The sequence below is a fragment of the Vipera ursinii genome (assembly GCF_947247035.1).
Source record: "Vipera ursinii genome assembly, chromosome: 4".
In the NCBI taxonomy this organism is placed as follows: Eukaryota; Metazoa; Chordata; class Lepidosauria; order Squamata; family Viperidae; genus Vipera; species Vipera ursinii.
In genome coordinates, this window is record NC_139514.1 from 100,581,369 (window position 1) to 100,594,610 (window position 13,242).

Consider the following 13,242-nt stretch of genomic DNA (forward strand, 5'->3'; position numbering starts at 1 on the left):
TGCAAACCATTTAATTACTATGGCTTTAATTATATACAATTTACATTCATAGTACTACCCAATTAATAATTTTGTGACAATTCCATACTCATATTTTAAACGATCTTTGGGTAATGAATAAGTCTACTGAGAATCTTCCAAGGAATGCAAAATTACCTCTCAGTTGACTTTCAGTTTTCTGCAAAATATGAAGCCTGTTAATTTAAAATAATCTTGCATGTTTTTATCATAATATATAAATAATGAAAATAATTAGATTCCTATGGAGATAGTTTAACTTGAAAAATTAATGCTTAGGTGTTAGATCTAGGAGGGGAAGAAATTCTCTGGAGAAGCAGCAGATCCACCATCTGTGTTTATTACCTCTGTGTAAGAACGGTAATGTGACAAATCATTTTAATAGCATAATTGGTCCCCAGTTACTAACAATTTCCATCCATACTTGAGAAAAAGCTGCAAGCACAAATATATTTGTATTCCAGAAAAATATTTTAAATTGGTGATTAGTTCACTTCTAATTTAATATCCAATTTCTTTTTTTATACATACAGCTGTTGATGCAATATTATAGACACAGGGAGTACTTCTAAATCTCATTAATAATAATTTGTCCATGGAAGTGTGAAACTTTTATTAGTCAGAGCCCACAGGATTTTGTTCTCCTTAAACTGAACGGACGAAATAACTTTGAAGGATGCTTGTCAACATTGCATGAAGTTGATGTAAGCAGTTGTGGTGGGCAATCTGTTTTAAGCTGGCAGAGTCCTGGGAATACTCAGAGCCACAATTCTCTTCCAAAAGGAAGATGAGAAACAGTATGAAAGTGCTGCTAGGTCCTGCAAAGACATCTTAAGGAGAAGTTGAATGACCACCTCTTGCAAAGTATGTGGCTCACCCCATCCCACAAAAAACAATTAACCACCTCATGGACCCAACCAATGTTCTGACCCAAATCACACTGGCAAGGACAGATGCCAGTTAGAATCAGTTTATTGTGCAACTTACACAGTGTCAAGTGACCCACCAATGGTACTGGTAAGGATCCACTCCAATTTCCCTTCCCACAGTCCCCCTCAGTCAGAACCACAAACTAGGTCCAAGTTGGCTCACAAAGTAAAGAGGGAAGTCACAATGCTCACAAATTGTGAACCCACAAAGCAAAGTCTAAAGTTCTGAACACCAAAAGACAGTCCAAGATTCCAAAAGCAGAAAGTCAAGTCCAAAGTCCTCAAGCTAAGTCCAAGGTTTAGAGCCCCCCCAAAAATACAAACCAAGGTTAACAAGACAGGGTCCACAAAAGCCGGGAGAGTGTGTGCCAAAGCAAACAGGTGTTCCCAACAAATGCACCTTCCCCCAGCATCTGGCTAAATCACACAACACCAGTTGTTCCCGGTGAAGAGAGACTGAGCTACTTCATTGTAAGCAACCTCAAAAACCTCCCCTGTGCCTCCCTTCACCCTCTGCACCTGCAGATCAGGCAGGGGAGTCAGCTGTTCCTCATCGGAGGTGATCTGTAGCCCGTCATCACCACAGGCCCTCTGCAGCTCACCCCTTCTTGAGCCCTGGACTCTCCAGGTATTCCAGGAGAACCATGCCATCTCCATCAAATAGTCCTGGTTCCAACTCCTCTAAACTGGGGTTCACCTGGGCGATCACACTTTAACCAACAAGGAACAACAAGAATAAGGAGAAACAACAAGGATACAGGTGTCCAAATTCCCAGCTCCAAAGACTCTTCACTTCATCTGGACTAACAATTTCAAACTCTTCCAAGATATTGAAGCAGGTTTATAACTTCAGAACATCCATAAGATGTGTTCAGCTCTGAGCAACTTTATCTGATGGCTGTCCGGAATAAACCCCAGTGGTCCTATCCATGTTATTGAAACATTTTAAGCAAGCATTCTTGGTTAGGATAATAAAGTTACATTATGTATATTTGATTTATGAACAGAATAAACTATCCCTTGGAGAGTTCAAATGTTAGTCTTAGAAAAATCCAATGTCATGCTGTTGGCAAAGAGAGGTCTGCATCATTTCGTCTCCTGTTCTTTTGGATCTCATTCTCCTCTTCTTCCTGATCCTGAAAAGTCCTCTGCCAAATTCTTACTGCACGTATTTTCCTCTCTTCTGGACATTGGAAAACTGGCAAAGAAACAAACAAGCAAACCAGGAGTGGGGAAAAAATACTGCATTAAATTCTCCCTATCAAGTTTGGAGCTTTTCCTTTTGCCACAAAGGAGAAATCCGATTATTCCTTTGATGAAAAACAACAACCAGGAAATGCAACATTGTGTTTACAGATTTGAATTCAAATCTTATGCAGGAATGGATAACACAAGAACACACTGGTTTTATTGATTAGATTTGCTAAAGCTACCCATATATGCATTTGTGCTCCCTGAGGTCCACTACAATTCTAGCCAGGTAATGCAAGGAGTGTTAGAGAAGACACAGCAGTGATTGCTTGCATGGATGGGGTCTTTTTACAAGTCCCCTTTTAATCCAAAAGCCCTGCCCCAGACACCACCTCAGCTGCCATTTCATTCAAGCTCATTAGGTGCTGCTATAGCTGGGAACCCCTTCAGCTGGACTCCATGTCATTTCATGGTCATGAGCATGTTTCTTTGTTTTTCTGGTCCACCATAAATCAATACTGATGTGGTTTATTGTTGGCTTCCCATGACATTGTTACTCCTCCTCCTCAAAATTCTATCATACTCTTATAATAATAGTAATTATGTATAGTAATTCAAAAGGGATGCAGTGGCTCAGTGGGTTAGGACGCTGAGCTTGTCGATCAGAAGGTCGGCAGTTTGGCGGGTTGAATCCCGAGTGCTGCATAACAGAGTGAGCGCCTGTTCCTTGTCCCAGCTTCTGCCAACCTAGCAGTTCGAAAGCACGTAAAAATGCAAGTAGAAAAATAGGGACCACTCTGGTGGGAAGGTAACAGCGTTCCGTGCACCTTTAGCGTCTAGTTATGCTGGCCACATGACCACGGAGACGTCCTCGGACAAGTGCTGGCTCTTCAGCTTTGAAACAGAAATGAGCACTGGCCCCTAGAGTTGGAAATGACTAGCACACATATTTATTTATTTACTTACTTATTTATTTTTGGGACTTATATGCCACCCTATCTCCCGAAGGACTCAGGGCGGCTAACAACAATAAAAACAACAATACAAAAGTTAAAAGAAATTAAACAAACAGCCCCAAAATAAATTAACTAAACAATTAAAAATTAAAACATTTTAAAAACCCGTCGTCAATCCAGGTCAGCCTGATGAAAAAGGAAAGTTTTGAGGTTGCGGCGAAAGGACCGGAGATCCAGGGCCATCTGGAGCTCAAGGGGGAGTTGGTTCCACAGGGCTGGCACTTCCACAGAGAAGGCCCTCCCCCTGGGGGTCGCCAGCCGACATTGTCTAGCTGACGGCACCCTGAGGAGGCCCTCTCTCTGTGAGCACACTGGGTGATGGGAAGTCATCCCCGGCAGCAGACGGTCCTGCAAATATCCCAGGCCTAGGCCATGTAGGGCTTTAAAGGTAAGTACCAGCACCTTAAATCTCACCCGGAAGACAACCGGTAACCAATGCAGCCCACGCAGGAGGGGTGTAATATGGGAGTATCGGGATGCTCCCATCACTACCCGCGCGGCCGCATTCTGCACCAGTTGGAGCCTCCGGGTGGTCTTCAAGGGCAGCCCCATGTAGAGAGCATTGCAGTAATCTATCAGAGAGGTAACAACTGCATGAGTGACCGTACGTAGGGCATCTCGGTCAAGATAGGGGCACAACTGGCGCACCAGGTGAACCTGGGCAAATGCCCCCCTGGCCACGACTCCAATATGATCTTCAAAACTGAGTCGTGAGTCCAGGAGGATGCTTAAATTGCGTGCCCTATCAACGGGAGGTAACACCTCTCCTCCCATAACCAAAGATGGAACCTCTTGGACAAGTCGAGATGCCGGTACACAAAGCCACTCAGTGTTGGCTGGGTTGAGCTGGAGCCTGTTCTTCCCCATCCAAATCCGTACCGCTTCCAGGCAATGGGACATCACATCGAGGGCATCGCTGGGTTGGTTCGGGGTGGAGATAAAAAGCTGGGTATCATCAGCATATTGATGATACCTCACCCCGAAACCACAGATGATCTCACCCAGCGGCTTCATATAGATGTTGAACAGGAGGGGCAAGAGTACCGACCCCTGAGGCACCCCACAACTAAGGGGCCTAGGGGTTGACCTCTGCCCCCTGCCAACACCATCTGCGAATGGCCCGAGAGGTAGGAGGAGAACCACCGTAAAACGGTGCCTCCCACTCCCAACCCCTCAAGACGTCGAAGCAAGATACCATGGTCGATGGTATCAAAAGCCGCTGAGAGTTCTAAAAGGACCAGGACAGAGGAATAACCCCTGTCTTGGGCCCGCCAGAGATAATCCACCAGCGCAACCAATGCCGTCTCTGTGCTGTACCCGGGCCTGAAACCCGATTGGTATGGATCCAGATACTCAGTTTCCCCCAGGACCAAAGGGAGCTGCCATGCCACCACGCTCTCAACAACCTTTGCAAGGAAGCGAAGGTTGGAGACAGGATGAAAGTTATTTAAAATAGCTGGATCCAAGGCAGGTTTCTTGAGGAGGGGCCTTACCACCACCTCTTTCAAGGTGGCAGGGAAGCACCCCTCACTCAAGGAAGCATTGATAACTGCCAGGAGCCAGCCTCGTGTAACCTCCCGAGCCGCATAAACCAGCCAGGAGGGACACGGGTCCTACAAACACATGGCAGCACTTAATTTCCCCATGATCCTGTCCACTTCATCCGGAGTCACAGGATCAAACTCTTCCCAAATATTATCGGCCAAACCCATCGTTTCCCCTCGTCAGATACTGCCCAGTCAGAGTCCAAGCCAGCTTGAATCTGAGCGATTTTATCCACCAGATACTCACTAAACTCCTCAGCACATCCCTGCAAGGGGTCCTCTCCCGTCCCCTGGTTTAAAAGGGAACGGGTCACCCTAAACAGGGCAGCCGGGCGGTTATCTGCAGATGCAATGAGGGTGGCGAAGTGAGCACGCTTCGCCACCTCCATTGCCACAAGATAAGATCTAGAAAAGGATCTTAACTGTGTTCGGTCAGACTCGGACTGACTGGACCTCCAAATGCTCTCTAGGCCCCTTCTCCGGCGCTTCATCTCCCACCGGCCCACGGAGAACCAAGGAGTGAGCCGGGATCTGTGCTGTGTCAGAGGCCACAAAGGCACAACACGGTCGAAAGCCTCCGAAGCAGCGCGTTTCCATGCGTCAACTAAGTTCTCGACCGGGCTGTGGGAAAGGGAGGAAGGAATCAGTCCAAGCGCCGTCTGGAACCTATCTGGGTCCATCAGGTGCCTGGGGCGGAACCACCTGGTTGGTTCCACCTCCCAGCAGCGGGGAGTGGCATGGCATGGCATGGCATATGCGGGGGAACCTTTACCTTTACCTTTTATAGTAATTCAGTTCCACAAATGGTACTTAGAATTAGATAATTCTGTCATTTTCTTTTCAGGTTGTGGAGTTGTAAAGCACTTCAATGGAGGCAGATAAAAAGTAGATTGTTAAGCTTGAGAGTTGTCTGTCTGGAGTCATCCATATTGTTTTTTTCGTATCAATATTGAAGTAATTTGCTATTCCTTTTTTAAGGCATTTTTAAAAGCTTCCTAGTTATTACTCACCTAATCGAACTGTAACTGATTTTTTTCAGTATCAGCAAGATACTGCCACTGATCCAGATACTGCTACTGTTGTGATGTGGTCCATTAATTTACTTAGAATATATCTCTGACTAAAATTAGACCTCCTAGTCTACTAAAAGTGAAACCACAGATTTTGCAATTTTTTTTACAGAGAAATAAAAAAGCAGATACATAGGGAAGCAAATCATAGCCAAACAGATGTTGTCCAAAACAAACATAAATGTTTTGCATTTATTGTGAATAAAAATGATTTGTAAAGTCCTGATAGTAAAGTGTATTATGAACATTAGACAAAACAATTTAATAATCCTTGTTCCCGCCATTTCATTAGATTAAAACAATTCTGGATCAGAACAATCTAAATGCTGGTGGGCAATGGTTAAATGGCAAATAATTAAATTATTAATTAAACCACTTTGCATATAATTGAATTATAAATATCAAAGGAGTTCAAAGTACCAAGTCATATTTTTTGCTGGTAATTTTATCATGAATACCCCCCCCACCTTCAATAACTATTTTCAATAGTTAGGGGAAATAAGTGTACTTTTATTATCTAGATCAAAAAAGCTCTAAAACAAAACAAAAACAAAACTAAATCCTTCATGTAAAAGTACAAAGTGCAAAAGCATCAGCCAGCATTTACAATCAGCTAACCCTTTTTCCATCTGTACAAAGAAATGTGTTCAATGGAGCTTATCACTCATGTTAGTTTACATAGGATTACAGCCTAATTAATTTTGTTAAATAGTGCAGGGACAAATAGATCAGCAGAACTGGCCAATTTTATTGCACTACAGATCTTTGATGAGTTCTACTTTAAAGATCTCTGCCTCGATAAAATGAAATGTAAAATTGTTATGGCTCTCAAAATGCTAATATAAAACCCATAGAATTTAAGTGACAATTCTCTCTCTCTCCCTCCCCTTGTTTATCTCTCTCTCTTCCACATTTATTGTAGCATTCTGTAGTAAGTTAATCAGATGTTTTGGAATCCACTAAACACTAACCTCTAATGAAGGTTTTTGGCTGAGAAAATAATTCACAAAAACATTTATGTGGATACAATCAACTTAAAATGTCAAAGTTCTGCACTGGTGTAATGGATTATATATTGCAATTCCCTACAATAGGAAAATGGTGCTGGATGGCAGACGACTTTTCATCCTTGTGAGGAGATAAGATGCATTATTGTCAAATGCCAGGGAAATCAGGAGATTCAGGCAGTTCAAATGAGTATAAAGATTTATTGCAAGATTAAGCTCTCTACAAGAATCTGAGCTACTAACAGTCAAGGTGTCAATGCTGCAAACATTGACATGTTTTTGCATTGACAATATAAGAGACAGCCTTTTGTTTAAACTGCTTCGCTTTGAATCACAGAAGGGAGGGAAATGTCAAATGGCTATTTTGAGAAGATAAGAAATAGCCGGGCACAGAAAGGGAAGTGAAACTTCATATGTAAAACTAATTGGTGAATGTGATTCATGTCGTGTAATTAAGGGAGGGAGATTCTGTAGGATATGATGTGTCAAGGGGAGGAGAATTCAGATTCTGGTATCCATCCATGAGTGCCGATGCTGCATTTCATTATTAAGACTTTTTACATAAAAAAATGCCTGAAGTTTGTTTAACTGTCTCATTAATCTGAACCAGGACACAAGGGAAATGAGCAGGAAATAAGAGGCATTCAAGTTGGGTTGGACTTAGATCTCTTGTGAGTGTACAGGGACTCATGGCTTATGATACATTTGACCCTTCTCTCAGCCTCAACCTGGTCATCTCCTACATTTATTCCACAATGAGAAAACACATTCCAAAGATGCTTATTTTCCCCCAGGGCTGTGATGTGATCATCTATGTAGTGGCCCTTAGACTAGTCTCAAATCCTCTGATAAACAGTCTGTTTAGTCCTCCAGGGAGAGGTTTCTCCCTCTTGCCCATCAGATCTTAATTGGCTGATCTGCAAGACCAACTTGCCCTCATGTCTTGTAGCCATGCCTGTATTTTTCTGCTACACATGAAAAGTAGTCTTTTCTGACTTGTGTCTGATCAAGGAGAACAACTTACCTGCTGTATTTCATTCCACTGAAGACAGACTTTAATTGGCTATTTGGCTTTCCCTATGAATGTCCCTCCCCTCTAGTCTCTGTGTCCTCACTCCAAGGTCCTTTTTTTTACAGGCTCACTGATGGAACACTGCAAAGATGGCCCTCCTGCCCTCCCCCCATTTTTTTTACAGTACAATGGCAAAAGGATTCATACCCAACCCCCCCAAAAGTGAAACAAGTGTCAATAATTCTGTCACTGCCCTTCTAGCCCACATTATCCAAAAATGACAAAACTTTGTCATCCTCTCAGTCTAGGAAGAATCAAGAAACAGAGAATCTATTAGTCAGGGCTGTAATAAACAGGGTTAGAGCATCAGGAGATTATTGTGGCCAAATGATTGAACTCTGGAAACAAAAGGCTAAACTGTGCATTTTGAACAAAGTAGGGAAATAATGCTCTTATTTCAATGCTATATATGCCTTAGAAATTAAATTACTGTTAATAAGTTGACAAGCATTCCACGAAGTAAACAAATAAACCCTTTAAAGCTCATCTGCCATCCTTAAGTTCTTCAAGACAAGAGCTGGCCACCACATTGCTGTGGCACTCAAATTATTTTAAGTTAAGCCAATAGCACATCTTCTCTATGATGCCCATCTGGGCCCCTTCTCCCATCTTGCACTATTAGAACTTGTTCAGTTCAAATACCTAAAATCAGCCCTTCAGGGCCCAAAATGCATCTCTAATGCCACCTTGAGGTTAGAAGTAGACCTCATAAAAGTAGAGTGTGAGTATGATTATACCCAATGACTGATTTGGACTATCCTTTTTTCCCTTGCCTTTGCCCCACTAACCATGAGGGATGATTTTCAGTCCACATGGGAAAAGGAAGTGGCCCTGCCTTCATCCTTGGGCTTCCAGATCTTTTACCCAGCATGGGATATGATCAGGTCAAAGTAGTTATTAAACATGTAGCAGGCCCAGAGTACCAGTTGGACCTAGCCAGGCCCCCAACCTTTATTGCTGGTGAATCCAACAGGTACTCTGCCTTCCTTATGGCATACTTAATAAAACTTGAAGTACCTGATCATCCGAAGGCCTTTAATCTGGCAGGATGTCACACCCTCCCCTCAGCTGTCCTTGAGTATCAATACAGGAAGATCTCCTACCAAGAAAGACAATGTCTCCGCCACTCTGCCCATGTAGAAACCATAGAACATCTCTTTTCTGCCCCCCCCCAGTGCCTGCAGTATAGACACATTTATTTCATCATTATTGTATAAATAATCAGAGCAGAACAGAACACAGAACAACTTTACAACTTCCTGCTGCTTTCAGGTAGCAACACTGCTAGAAGATATAGTGTTGCCAGTTTCTATGGAGAAGCACCTAAAATCCATCAGAAAGTGACCTATGCCTCAAAGCAGTTTTAATGAACACTTAGCTCCGGGGTAGGCAACCTCAGCTCTTTTATAACTCATGGACTTCAACTCCCAGAATTCCTGGCTCAGGAATTCTGGGAGTTGAAGTCCACGAGTCATAAAAGAGCCGAGGTTGCCTACCCATGACTTAGCTAGTTATTGTATTTTATATTATCATATTCTGTTTGTCATATTTTTTTATTTCCATTGATTCCTTTTATCCTATTTTAAGACCTCTTTAGGTTTTTTGTTTTAAGGGTTTTTTATTATGTTTTAGCTTTTTGTGTAATTTTATTTTGTTGCATTTTTATGCTTTATAATCCCTTGTACCCCACACCTCTTATGCTGGTCTTTGGCTACAATAAAGGCTTAATTTGGTATTAGATATTTACCCTTTTTTGTGAAAACTCTTTTTTTTAAAAAAAATTGAATTAAGTTGGAAATAATAAGAAAACAAAACAAAATGTCTGTGACAAGATTTGGTATTACAGAAATGTTATTGTAGTTACCTGTGATGGCAAAGTCCTTCATGAATGAGGGGAAAACATTCTTAGGTGAACCAATGTGCAAATTTTTAATAATCTAAGATGACTAAATCTGCTATATAAAAGTAGCTTTATATAAGGGGCTTATTTTATAAGGGGCTAATTATAGTCTTCTGATAATCCCATGGAACAAACAAGGTGTAAGATAAAATATACTTCTGACTCAGCCAGCCTCTCTGGAAGATTGTACTGAGGTTTGTGATGACTCAGTAATGGAAAACAGAAACTTTTTATTGATCACTACAATTTTTGTTTGTAGAAAAACAAGAAAAGTAGAAGGAACTGAAACACACTAAACAAATGGGGCTTTTTGGTAGCTAATATTATATTTTGCTGGGGAAAATAATTCTAAGAAAATCTTTGATTAATTAGTTCTTTCATTGTAATGTTTGACATTTTACAATAAAACAGGGGGAAAGTAGCATTTTATGCTTAGGCAAGAAAATCAAATGTGCAGGTATAGAATAGGTGGTACCTGGCTCAACATGAGAGGGATCTTGGAGTCCTAGTGAACAATCACTTAAGTATGAGCCAGTAGTGTGCTACAGCTGTCAAAAAAAGCCAATGCATCAACAGTGGGATAATATCAAGATCACGTGAAGTGATAGTACCGCTTTATATTGCATTGGTAAGATAAGGCTTGGAACGCTGCATCTAGCTTTGGGCACCACAATACAAAAAAGATGTTGAGATTCTAAAAAGAGTGCAGAGAAGAGAAACAAAGATTATTGGGGAACTGCAAGCTAAAGAATATGATGAGTAGTTGCAGGAACTGGGTATGTCTAGTCTAACAAAGAGAATGACTAGAGATGACATGATAACAGTCTTCCAATATTTGAAGGGCTGTCACAAAGAAGAGAAGGTCCACTTATTCTTCAAAGCCCATGAGCGTAAGACAAGAAGTAACAGATGGAAACTAATCAATGAGTGATCCAGTCTAGAACTAAGAAAAAGATTCCTGACAGTGAGAACAATCAACCAGTGGAAGGACACGTCTCCAGATGTTTTGGGTGCTCCATCACTGGAGGTTTTTAAGAAGAGACTGGACAGCCATTTGTCTGGAATAATATAGGGTCTCCTGCTTGAGGAGGAGGTTGGAATAGAAGACTTCCAAGGTCCCTTCCAACTCTGTTATTCTTTAATTCTGTACAGGTAAGGGCTGCACATAATGATTGGACAATATTTTGGATGCAATTTGATTCAATTAATATACATTTAATTAAAATTACATTGATTGAATATAGTTTAATAGTGATTACTCCTCAGATGTTTTTCAAAGATCCTTTATCCCACTAAAAAAACAGAGCATCTGAGACTGCATTCAAGATTTTAAAGTTGGCTTTTCTGCCGGTGGGTGATGGAAACTGATTTTCAAAACATCTGGAGCATACTTCATCTTGCAGAAATGCATCAAAATTTTATGGTCTCCTTGTTTATCTTCTAGGTTTCCTCACACATTTTGTGAAAATGAAAAGTTACCATCATTAGAACAATAGATGAGTAATGTACTTTTAATAACAAGCTGTGATTTTTTTTAAAAAATAGCCAATGAGAACTTTTCTGAGAAAGAGAAAAATAGCATTTATCTCATTTATGATCTGCTAGAATGATTTTTCTGTGGTTCCAGGTGAATTTTCTAACACAGCTTTTTGCAGTAGGTGATTTCCATAAATTGTTGTTTTCCAGCATGCACAAGCATTCTTGTAAGGATAAAAAAAAGTCAAGAGTGCAGACACCTCTGGAATTATGAGAGTTGTAAGTCTAACACCTGATGGAAAACCTATTCTAACTATTCTGGTTGAAATGTCTCTATTTCATACTGCAGTATACATTTCTTTTCAATCAAATAGAGATAGAGGTAGAGATAGATATATAATTTGTTAGTGTTTGGTAAATATATTTTAAATTAGAATTACTATTAAAGTAATTCTTATTAAATTATCAATCTTTTCTTTTTTAAAATTAATTTTTATTACAGGATTTTTTTACAGAATAAAAGCCATACACGTTTTTAAAAAGGAATGTGAAAAAATAACAGTAATAAGTAAATAAGAGATACACTAAAGAGAGAGAGAGAGAGGGAAAAGAAAGAAAAGGGTAGAGTGAAATGCTTAATTGTTTAAGCAAATATTCAGGTATTGAGATTTTATTTGTTTATTTTTCTTATTTTTGAACTGTTCGTCTCCTTCCCTGTACAATACAAGTGGGCTGCTGCTGATTATGTGGTTGTATTGTGTTAATGTGATCTTTGTGTATATGTTAATGTGATTGTGTTAATATGATATTATAAATGTTGCCTCATTTTCTGAGTCTGCTGAAGAGTACCATCTGACAGGGCCCAGTAAGACAGCCTTCTCCGTGATGGCGTCTACCCTCTGGAAGATCATTAACCCAGAGATCAGATTATTCCCAATGCTGCAGGCCTTTCATAAGCCCTTAAAAGAATTGGTTTTGTGATTGGGCCTGGGGGCCAAGAGGTGAAGCTGAGCCTGTGTTAGGCATATGGTGATAGCCTACATAGTTGGGTTGAAAATATATAAACTATGATGTTGTGACTTTAAGATGTTAATTGGCCAATGAATGTGTAAGTGTTCTCATGGCCATAAGAGGGAGCTAGGAACATAGCTTCTTTCTCTCTGAATTCACTGCTCTCTCTACTATTGCTGTTTTGCTGTTGGTTTACTACTGTGATAAACCTGAACTGTGTATTGACCTCTGGACCGGTAAGAAGACTTTGTATTTGGAATACTCCTTGGACTGTTACTATTGTGTATGACCTGGACCGTTTTCTTTTTGACCGTGCATTTTTGTTTTTACACCACCTCAAAAGTAAAATACTTTCTGTTTTCACCACTCAGTGTACTCTTGTGGTTACTGTGTGACTCTTACTGCTCTCAGTACCCTTCCTTGTCTGTGCAACTCTTTGCTAGCACAAGGAGACCTCTGCACAACAATTCCTAACAGCCTGTACATTTATTATGCTGATTTGTGACTGATGAGTCTGTTTCTACATACCCTGCTTTTTGTAGTTTTTATGTTTTTAAAAAAATGTTGTTAGCCATGTAAACTGAACAAGTAAATAAGCAAATAAATAAATAACTGCCTACCTGAAGATGGGAGAGTGAAATTTAGTGTCCTCAACATTCCAGACTAGTTGTAGTTCCATTATTAGTTTTTAAGCAACTTACAATTTTTGATTGCTAGGACCCTCACTTCTGGATAATTTCAATTAGATTGGTGTATTAATCAAAACTATGGTTTCACACAAATGATGCAACATCCTTGTTCGATGTTGATGCAGCTGTTTGGAGTTCACATATACATGAGACCCCTCGATGCAAGCAAGGTCATGGAAAAAGTCACTCTGGATATTCCTGTCACAGTTACAAGGAGGCTGCCAATATATAGACTTGTACCATGCATGTCTATTTTGTAATCAGTTATGTATAGCCTACATTCCAAATTTTGCCTGAACTGTATAGTTACATAGATAAA